At 45.2% G+C, this 9,094-nt stretch overlaps 1 pseudogene; it reads right to left on the bottom strand.

Moving 5' to 3' along the window:
• Positions 1-2,110: 2,110 nt before the first annotated feature.
• Positions 2,111-4,309, bottom strand: LOC141918797 (TOX high mobility group box family member 2 pseudogene; annotated as a pseudogene).
• Positions 4,310-9,094: the final 4,785 nt, after the last annotated feature.

A 9,094-nucleotide genomic window follows, 5' to 3' on the forward strand; every position in this document is an offset into this window, starting at 1 on the left:
GCTTTCTCTGCGGTTGGTCTGGCAGCGTTCTGGTGAAGGGCACATCCCGAATCATCTCCAATCTGCTGCTCTGCCATAGGCAATAGATGAGCTGTTTGCTATGAGATGAGAAATTGGCTCATAAAATTTAAAAAAAAAAGTAAATCTAAACTTAGTCATTGTTTGGTTTACAAAATTCCTCCTATGCAGCATGCCATTATCCAAAGGGTTATTACTTAATTGTTACGGTCACTTGGAGTCTTGGGTTTTCAAAGTATTCCGGCTATTTAGCTGATGTGTGATGTACAATGTCTGCACGACAGAGTTCTCTTTATAGGAAAGAAGAAAAAAAATAATTGCACTCAATTTACTTGCTGAAAAATTGTATGTGAGTTTTGAAAACTGCTGATTTCTGCTGCTTTCCATGACTCTGTCTGGTTTCAATATGGATGTTACATTCTAAAGAATTGTTGAATTTGTTGTCAAAACAACTGCTGATATTTTGAAACTCGCACTTTGTTCACTTTGCTTTAACAGACACCTGGTAAATCAAGATGTGGTTCATGGTTTATTTCCATTTGACAGAATTTTTTCCCCCCCTTCAATACTCTAATTTTAAAATTTCATATCACTTTGCAAAGTTTGTTCATTGTTAGGCAGGACTTTGTACAGACTGGGAAATAAAAGGATGTAAGTTAGCTGCCTCCCCGAGGTCAGGCGAGGCCAAAACTTGCTCTGTTACTCTAATGCTGTGAGAACAGAACTGGGCACAAAATATCTCTGTGGAACTTGAATCTCTTGCTTCCTCTTCTGGTGCGTTTAATTACAAAACCATGAAAGCTTATTCTGAAAACTCCATCAAATTAGTTAACCCTCAATATGCGTGCTGTAGGAAAAATGTTTTGCCTTGAAGATAGATTTCCTGTGAGTCATGGTACGTGTAATTTTTGGACATGGATGGATGGAAAAAATAGCTTTTGTAAATACAAACTATAATATTGGTAGCACAAACATTGAGGGGTATTTTTCTTTTACGTTTTTGCAGGCAAACAACCTCTGCTGGCACGTGTGCTGTCTCTCGTGCAGGGTTTGCAGAACATCTCTAGGAAGACGTACCAGCTGTTACATCAAAGATAAAGATATCTGCTGCAAACCTGATTATTTCAGGTGTATCATACAGGAATATAATTTTATTAGACAACACATTACACTTGCTTATTGCTTTTCACTTAAGCCACAACTAAAATGCACATCCCAGCTCTTTGGTTTAATTTGCCAGGTTTATTTTCAGTGGTTAAACTCTGGCATCTCTTGCAGAGGGACTTGGGAAACCCCAAGTCGATCTGATGTAACTACTAAACTGTGCCTCACTCCCTCCCTGCTTCGCCCTGGTCCTCGGCCCCTTCCCTCACACCCCTCCTGGCTGACCCCTCGCCCACAAGCTCTATGGGCTGCCCCTTCCCCATCCCCCCCAGACCCCCTAGAGCCCCCTTCCTCAGCTGCCACCTCTGCCCTGCTCTATCTCCCCCGCCTGCTCCCATCTCCCTTCTGCTCTGGCCATCTCCACATCGTCCTCCCCTGCAAAATATATGTCCTCCAGGTCCTACTCTCCTTCAGATACAGCATCTGCCACATCTTTCCCTTCAAATCCTCCTTCCTCCATGTCCTCCTCTCCCTCAGACAGAGCACTCGCCACATCTTTCCCTTCAAATTCCCCCTCCTCCATGTTTTCCTCTCCCTCAGACACAGCACTTGCGACATCATCCTCCCCGGAAAAATCTCCCTCCTCCATGTTCTCCTCTCCCTCAGACTTCTCTTCCTTGGAGTCCCCCTCATCACACTCAGAGGGTTCCTCAGCCACCCCCCGTCCCTCTGACTTGCGGAGAAAAGAACTCTACAACTTTGGAGTTGTAAAGCAGGTATGTTTATTCAGCGCTGGGCGCACAGGGGATCGCTCCTCCACAAGCATGCGCGCGCTTCTGTAGTTATTCCCTTGCTTTTATGGTACAAAGTATTGTATATTCATAAGACGCCTGTACATATTCATAGCCTACCACCGCCTCCCCTCGCTTCTCATGGTAATTAGGTCTCCTCCCCTTGCGCCTGCGCATTGAGTTCCTCAAGCCCTGGGCAGTGGTCCTATAGATGAAGTATCTCCTCTTCCTCGCTGGTGAACTTTTCACCCAGTTGTTCTGTGCAGCCTCAGTTATTCCCTGTTCCCTGGCCAAACTACCAGGCCAATTTGTACCGGAATCCGGGGTAATCTTGCTGCTGACACACACATCTTCAAGGGTAGAGGAAGCTTCTGCCTGGACCAGGAGATAGTAGCCTAGCAACACTATCAGCACCTGGTATGTCTCTGCACATAGCCCTCCTCGTCTCTGTGCGAGTCCTTCTGTCTTGCGCCATCTAACTACAATTGTTTGCATTCCCTGTCTCATTTTCCCCCCTTTTCTTTCTACTTAGTAAATTCTTTTACTACTTGGCTAGTCCATAATTAATCTTTTAATATGTTAGTACCACTCAGTGCTTCCTGGAGGGTTTGATGCACCAGGTGAACGGGGTCCGACACTGTTTTGAAACTCAGACGAAATATGTGAGAAGTCCTGCTGCCCGGGAGGCGAGGCATTCATGGGGGGGCTGTACCTGTAGTGCCATGGGGGGGGGACAGGAGGGGCTGCTGGGGGACCTGCTGCATGCTGAGGGGCTGGCTGAGGAGGGAGCTCTGCAGGTGGTGCAAGGAGAGCTGCTGGTGGAGGGGGAGGCTGATCTGGAAGGAGGGCGGCAGGGAGGCACTGATGCTGGGCAGCATGGGTTTGGAGGTGAGGGTCCGGGAGAGGCTGGGGTGGGGGGTGGCCACGGTAGTTGAACGAGCCCAGGCCAGGGTAGGGTGAGGAAGCATCGGGTCTGCTTGGGGGGGATCATTTTGGAAGGTGGATTGCTCTGGGAACTTTTCGTCTCCCCCTGGTCGGCAGAGCTCTTGGAGACAAGGCTGGCCCGGTACGCTGCCAGGGCTTTCAGGTACTCCTTCTTCGCGGCTTCTGTTTTCCTCTTGTACGCTTGTTTTTGCTCTTCTCCTAAGCTGTCCCACATTGACGCAACAATTTTCGATACGTCTCCAAAGGTAGCATTGGGGTTCTGCCCTTTGATGGTTGCTTGTGTGTCTCTGAAAAACAGGGCGTAGGTTGACACGGGCTTCTGAGGCTCATTGGGATCCTTCTTTTTCTTCTTTTTTTGGCTTTTGGGCTTTTTGCCCAGGTCTGCTGATGGTCTTTTCTCTCCAGTAACCTTATAATGTGACTCTGTCTCCTCTTCCTGAGTAGAACTGGAGGGAGATGGTGTAGCAGACTTACTTCCCGGGGGCGATGGGGAACCGTGGGTAACACCGCTCCGCATCCCCATCTGAGAAATCAGCTGTGACTGGCTGAGCGCGCTCATGGGGCCAGCTAACATCTCGGGGCGATTGATCAGGGGCACTTGCCGGTTGGACTCATAGGACGTGGCGTCTGAGTGGACCATCTCCTGGATTGTGGGTAGTTGGCTGGAGAGAAGATGCCTGTCCTGACTCAACATGTTGGAGACCATGATGGCCGGCAGGTCCATGTTCTGGTAGGGGTACGCTGGTATCAGGCTGTTTGGAGGGAGGCTGTGGCACAGGGAGTGATATCCAGTTTCGTGGTCCACCAAGTGCAGGAGGGAAGGGTCGGGGAGATTAGGAGGTGTTATGGGAGGGATCTCATAGTCTTCATTATTCTCATTCTGACTGCTATACGTCCTGGTATGATGTATCCATGATGTCTGTTCTTTAATTTTGATCGCTGTAAATGTCGTGAGCAGTACTTGAAATGGCCCTTCCCACTGTGGTTCCAACGTCTTTTCTGCAAGAGACTTAACATACACATAGTCTCCAGGTTGTATATTATGCACAGGCCCATTGTTTCCCAGTTTTATTGAGCTGCTTACTTAGGGCTATCATGTATGAAGTCATAGTTTCCTCCCCAACTTGCATTGATGTTCCCTTCTGCACCGTGTAAGGTCTGCCATATAGTATCTCAAAAGGACTTAATCCTTCCTTGGCTCTCAGTTTGGCTCGTATGCGCAAAAGAGCCAAAGGGAGAGCCTGGGGCCAGGTCAGGTTTGATTCCTGACAAGCTTCACTATTTGTTGTTTAATCAAATGATTCATTTTCTCTACCTGACCACTGGATTGGGGACGGTATGGGGTATGAAGTTGCCAATCTATACCTAGATGGCGACTTATTTGCTGAACTATTTTTGAAATAAAGTGTGGTCCTCTGTCCGAGGATATAGTTGCTGGAACCCCAAAGCATGGAATTATTTTTTGTATTAGTACTTTTGTCACTTCCCAGGCTTTAACTGTCCTAGTGGGGAATGCCTCTGGCCAACCTGAGAAGGTATCCGTTAGTACCAATAAATATCGATACCCCCCCTTTCTTGGAAGTTCTGAGAAATCAATTTGCCACTGTTGTCCTGGTTCATTTCCCTTTCCAATCTGGCCTACTTCTATATTGGGGGTATTCTTAGGATTAGTCTGGAGGCAAAGATCACACTGTTGAGTCACTTGCCTTACTATAGTATACAAATTTCTGGCTCTAATACTTCTGACCAAATATCGGTACAGGGCCTCCGCTCCCCAGTGTCCTTTTCGGTGTTCCTCCCGTACCAGGTGTCTAGATAAATAAGAGGGTATTACTACCTTCCCTTGGGGAGTGACGGCCCAACCCTCCTCATTATATGATCTTTCAAGTCTGTAATAAGTTTTTGATCTTCCTCAGTATAAGCAGGCTTACCTTCTAAAATAGTCTGCCCGTCAGGGACTAGAGCTCCCTCCATTTTTACCTCTCTTTTGGCTGCTTGTTTTGCCTCTCTGTCTGCCAGTTCATTTCCTTTTTCCAAATCTGAATTCACCTTTTGGTGTGCTTTAATATGCATAATTGCCACTTTTCTTGGAAGTTGGACAGCTTCTAGTAGTCTTAGAATCTCTTTTCCATGTTTGATGTATTTTCCTTGCGAGTTTAACAGTCCTCTTTCCTTCCAGATTGCTCCATGAGCGTGGACTATCCCAAAGGCATATTTTGAGTCTGTATAAATGTTCACAGTTTTGCCTTGGGCTAATTCCAGTGCACGGGTTAGAGCAAATATCTCTGCCTTTTGTGCAGATGTACTTACAGGCAGTGGTCCTGATTCCAGTATCTCTTCCGTGGTAGTAACAGCATACCCAGCATACCTTTTGCCACTCAGGACATAGCTACTCCCATCTGTAAACCAGTTTTCTGTATCTTCCATCAGGTTGTCCTTCAAATCTGTGCAGCTTGAGTAGGTTGCTTCAATGGTCTCCAGGCAGTCATGTTGCACTGGCTCTCCTGTGTTTCCGCTAAGGAAAGAATCTGGGTTGACAATGTTAGTTACTACGATATCCACATCGTCCTGTTCCACTAATTCAGCCTGATATTTCGGGAATCTTTGGGGTGAAAGCCAATGTCCCCCTTTAATTTCCAATACTGCCGACACTGTGTGTGATACTAATACAGTCATTTTCTGGCCCAAGGTGAATTTTCGTGCCTCCTGCACATTTAAGATCACTGCTGCAACCGCTCGGAGGCATCCGGGCCAACCTTTGGTGGTTGTATCTAGTTGCTTCGAAAAATAGGTGACTGCCCGACGATACGGGCCTAGATCTTGTGCCAGTATTCCCAATGCAATTCCCTGTTTCTCGTGTGAAAAGAGAAAGAATGGTTTACTTACATCTGGGAGTCCCAAGGCTGGGGCTTACATTAGGGTCTTCTTCAGCGAATCAAAAGCTTGTATGGCCTCTTTGTTCCATTGAAGATTTTTCTGTTCAGTGGCGGTTAGTGCATATAAGGGTTTGACAAGTAGTCCATAGTTATAGATCCACAGCCTGCACCAACCTGTCATTCCCAGGAATGTTCGCAATTCTTTCACTGTTTGTGGCCTTGGAGTCTGGCAAATTGCCTCCTTCCGAGCTTGTCCTAATGTTCTCTTTCCAGCACTGATCTCATATCCCAGATAGATCACTTCACGCCGTACTACTTGAGCCTTCTTTTTAGATACCCGGTAGCCCTGAAGTCCCAGAAAATTTAAAAGGCTTACTGTCCAGGCTGCACAGCCTTCTTCGGTCTTGGTGGCGATTAGGATGTCATCCACATATTGCAGCAGCTTTCCTTCTTCAGGTGGAGCTGGGATTTCCCATAGCTCGAGGTCCTTTGCTAATTGGTTACCAAATATAGTGGGGCTGTTTTTAAATCCTTGTGGCAATACCGTCCAGGTTAGCTGGGTTTTACGCCCACTCTTAGGATTTTCCCGTTCAAATGCAAATATCTTCTGACTGGCTTCGAGGAGAGGGAGGCAAAAGAAAGCATCCTTGAAATCTAAAACAGTAAACCAGATTAGCTCAGGAGTTAATTTCGTTAACAAAGTGTATGGGTTTGCCACCACTGGGTGGAGATCTTCTGTTATTTTACTGACTGCTCTTAGGTCCTGAACTATTCTATATGTCCCGTCAGGTTTCCGGACAGGTAATATGGGAGTATTAAAATTAGATTCACACTCTTTTAACAATCCTATTTGCAAAAACTTTTCTATAACTGGCTGGATCCCTTCCCGATCCTCCTTTTTTAGGGGGTACTGTTTAATTCTTACCGGTTGTTGTCCTTCTTTAAGGTTTACCTCTACGGGGGGAGCATTCTTCGCCCTTCCAGGTGTGTCAGTGGCCCACACTCCAGGATACACTTGATTAATGATTTTCTCGCTAATTTCTCCCTCTGTGGGAACACTGGTTAGAGATAAGCTCATGATTTGAATGAGTTCTTGATTGTTTACCTCCAGAGTAATCTCTCCATTGTTAAAATTGATGATTGCTCCTAATTGTTCTAATAAGTCCCTCCCCAGGGGCGCTTTTGGAGAGTTAGGCATATACAAAAACTTGTGTATGCCTAACTGCTTTCCTAATTCATATTTTAAAGGTTTGCAAAAGTACGCCTTTTCACTTTGGCCAGTGGCTTTGTTTTGCTGATTAGGGATATCAATTAAACTCAGACACCAGAGTGAAATAACTAAATAATATAACAGAATAATACAGAAAACCTACAGTAAGAAAAGACAGAATAGTGCACTTAAACAGATAGGAAAATACAGGGTAATGTATCAAATCACTACTACTTGAGAGAGAGAGTAGTGATTAAGAAAGATCCATCACCACTTGCATACGTTACCATCATCCAGATCCGCAGTCGCTGGGCAGCCCCGGTTACAGCGAGGATTTGGAGAACCTTTCCCTGCAAGTGGGAAATCCTACGCGGTGCGTCCACCCGTAGGTGAGGCTTCCAAAGTCGCTGTGAACGGGTCCAGCCTTATATGCTAAAAATCAGCAAGCCAGAATAGCTGGCACCTTTGTTTTAAGCGGAAATATCTGGTTTTCATCTCACATTAGGTTCCCCCCCAGAGCCTGGCCAGGGCTTAAGGGAGAAGCTAAGGGAGTTTCCCTGCTTATCTAGTTAATTTATGAGCAAGGTCACAAGGCCAGATAACTGTTTCTGTGGCCTTGTTATCTTGCTCACACATAAAGAAATATAAGGATACATTCAACATAGACATGTTTTATGATGTTTAAGCTACATCTTCTATGCATATTTCACTAATAACTACACACGGAGTTAGCAGTTTCAGTTCAGGGCCTGTTGCTCAGGCTTCAGTATTCCCACCTTTTACATCAGAATAGTTGGTTTGCTATAACTTAGTATAATACCTATTAGCACAATGGTTATCAGTTATAAAATGTACAGGATTCATCTATAGGTCAACTCTGGCTTGGGCTTATTGTCCAAGCCTTAGTACTTCAGGCTCCTATCACCATAACGTAATCTTCCTTTAAGGGTATTAAGCCCTTGTTCAAGACTGAATATGTTGCTCCAGTGTCCACCAAAAATTCTACTTCTTTTTGTTCTGTCCCTAGCTTTATTGTAACCAGCGGATCCGCTAGGGTAGATTCCCCAGGTCCCCATCATTGCTCTTCTAAATTAGCTAATGTCTGCCGCTGCATTAGTCACTGCATAAAGTCACTGCATTACCTGGCGTAGGCACTTGCTGGCAACTAAAGTGTCGGGAGAAACACCTGCCTGATGACACGCTGGGCATGTATGTTCCTCACATTCCAGTAATACTGTTCTAATACCTGGGTATAAGCAGAATCATCGAAAGAGGTTTTAGCTAAACCTAATCAGTTATAAAATCCTGTAGATGGTTAATGGGTGAATATGGTCCTGAACTGAGAGCATGAAGCTATAAATGTTCAGCAGTGTAAAAAATTTCTAGTATGCAGGAAACGGCTGCCCAGTTTTGTTATTTCACTATTGTAACATTTGAAGATGCAGAGTAGGCCGTGTCTTGATATTTTGACTAGTCTTTTCTCCACTGTCCAGCACAGTGAGAAGTCCCCAACCTCAAGGTTCATGAATAAGACACATCTCCAGAAACCATTAGCAGGTTCAAGTTCTGACGGTTTTAACCAACTCTCCCGTGGAGAAGAATGTGGATTAAATGCCTAACGAGCCATTTGCTGCAGACCACAGTAAGTCACCAGTGTTGGCTCTATAGTTTTGTATGAGAGAAAGGACTGTGCACAAGCTCAATGCATTTGATAACTAATACTGTAATCAGCTGCAGCATTACGCACTCTTCTCGTACTCATCCTTCCGCATGGAAAGAGGATTTAACTAGATGCATAAAAAGGGAAAAAAGCCTTCTGCCTCTGTTTTTTCCTTTCTACAAGAAGAGTCCTTTCCTATTCGGGGTATACTGAAGTATTAAACAGAGCTGGTAACAAAGGAATGTTATGATCTTTCTGCTGTCAGAAGATCAGGTGTGATGTTTGGAATTAACAAACACGGGAGTAACACTTACATTCGTCACAATAACTGTTTCCACAGAAGGGAATAATAACTGCATGGGACGTGATTTCTTTACAAATTAAACATAACAGCTCCTCCAGAATAGGATTGTCTGAGGAAAAGGAGGAAGAGGAAGGCTCCTCAGGTAAAAAGGGAGGCTTTTCCTTCTTTCCTCTGGCATAAGCTTCC

This window comes from Strix aluco, chromosome Z, assembly GCF_031877795.1.
Source record: "Strix aluco isolate bStrAlu1 chromosome Z, bStrAlu1.hap1, whole genome shotgun sequence".
NCBI classification, from domain to species: domain Eukaryota; kingdom Metazoa; phylum Chordata; class Aves; order Strigiformes; family Strigidae; genus Strix; species Strix aluco.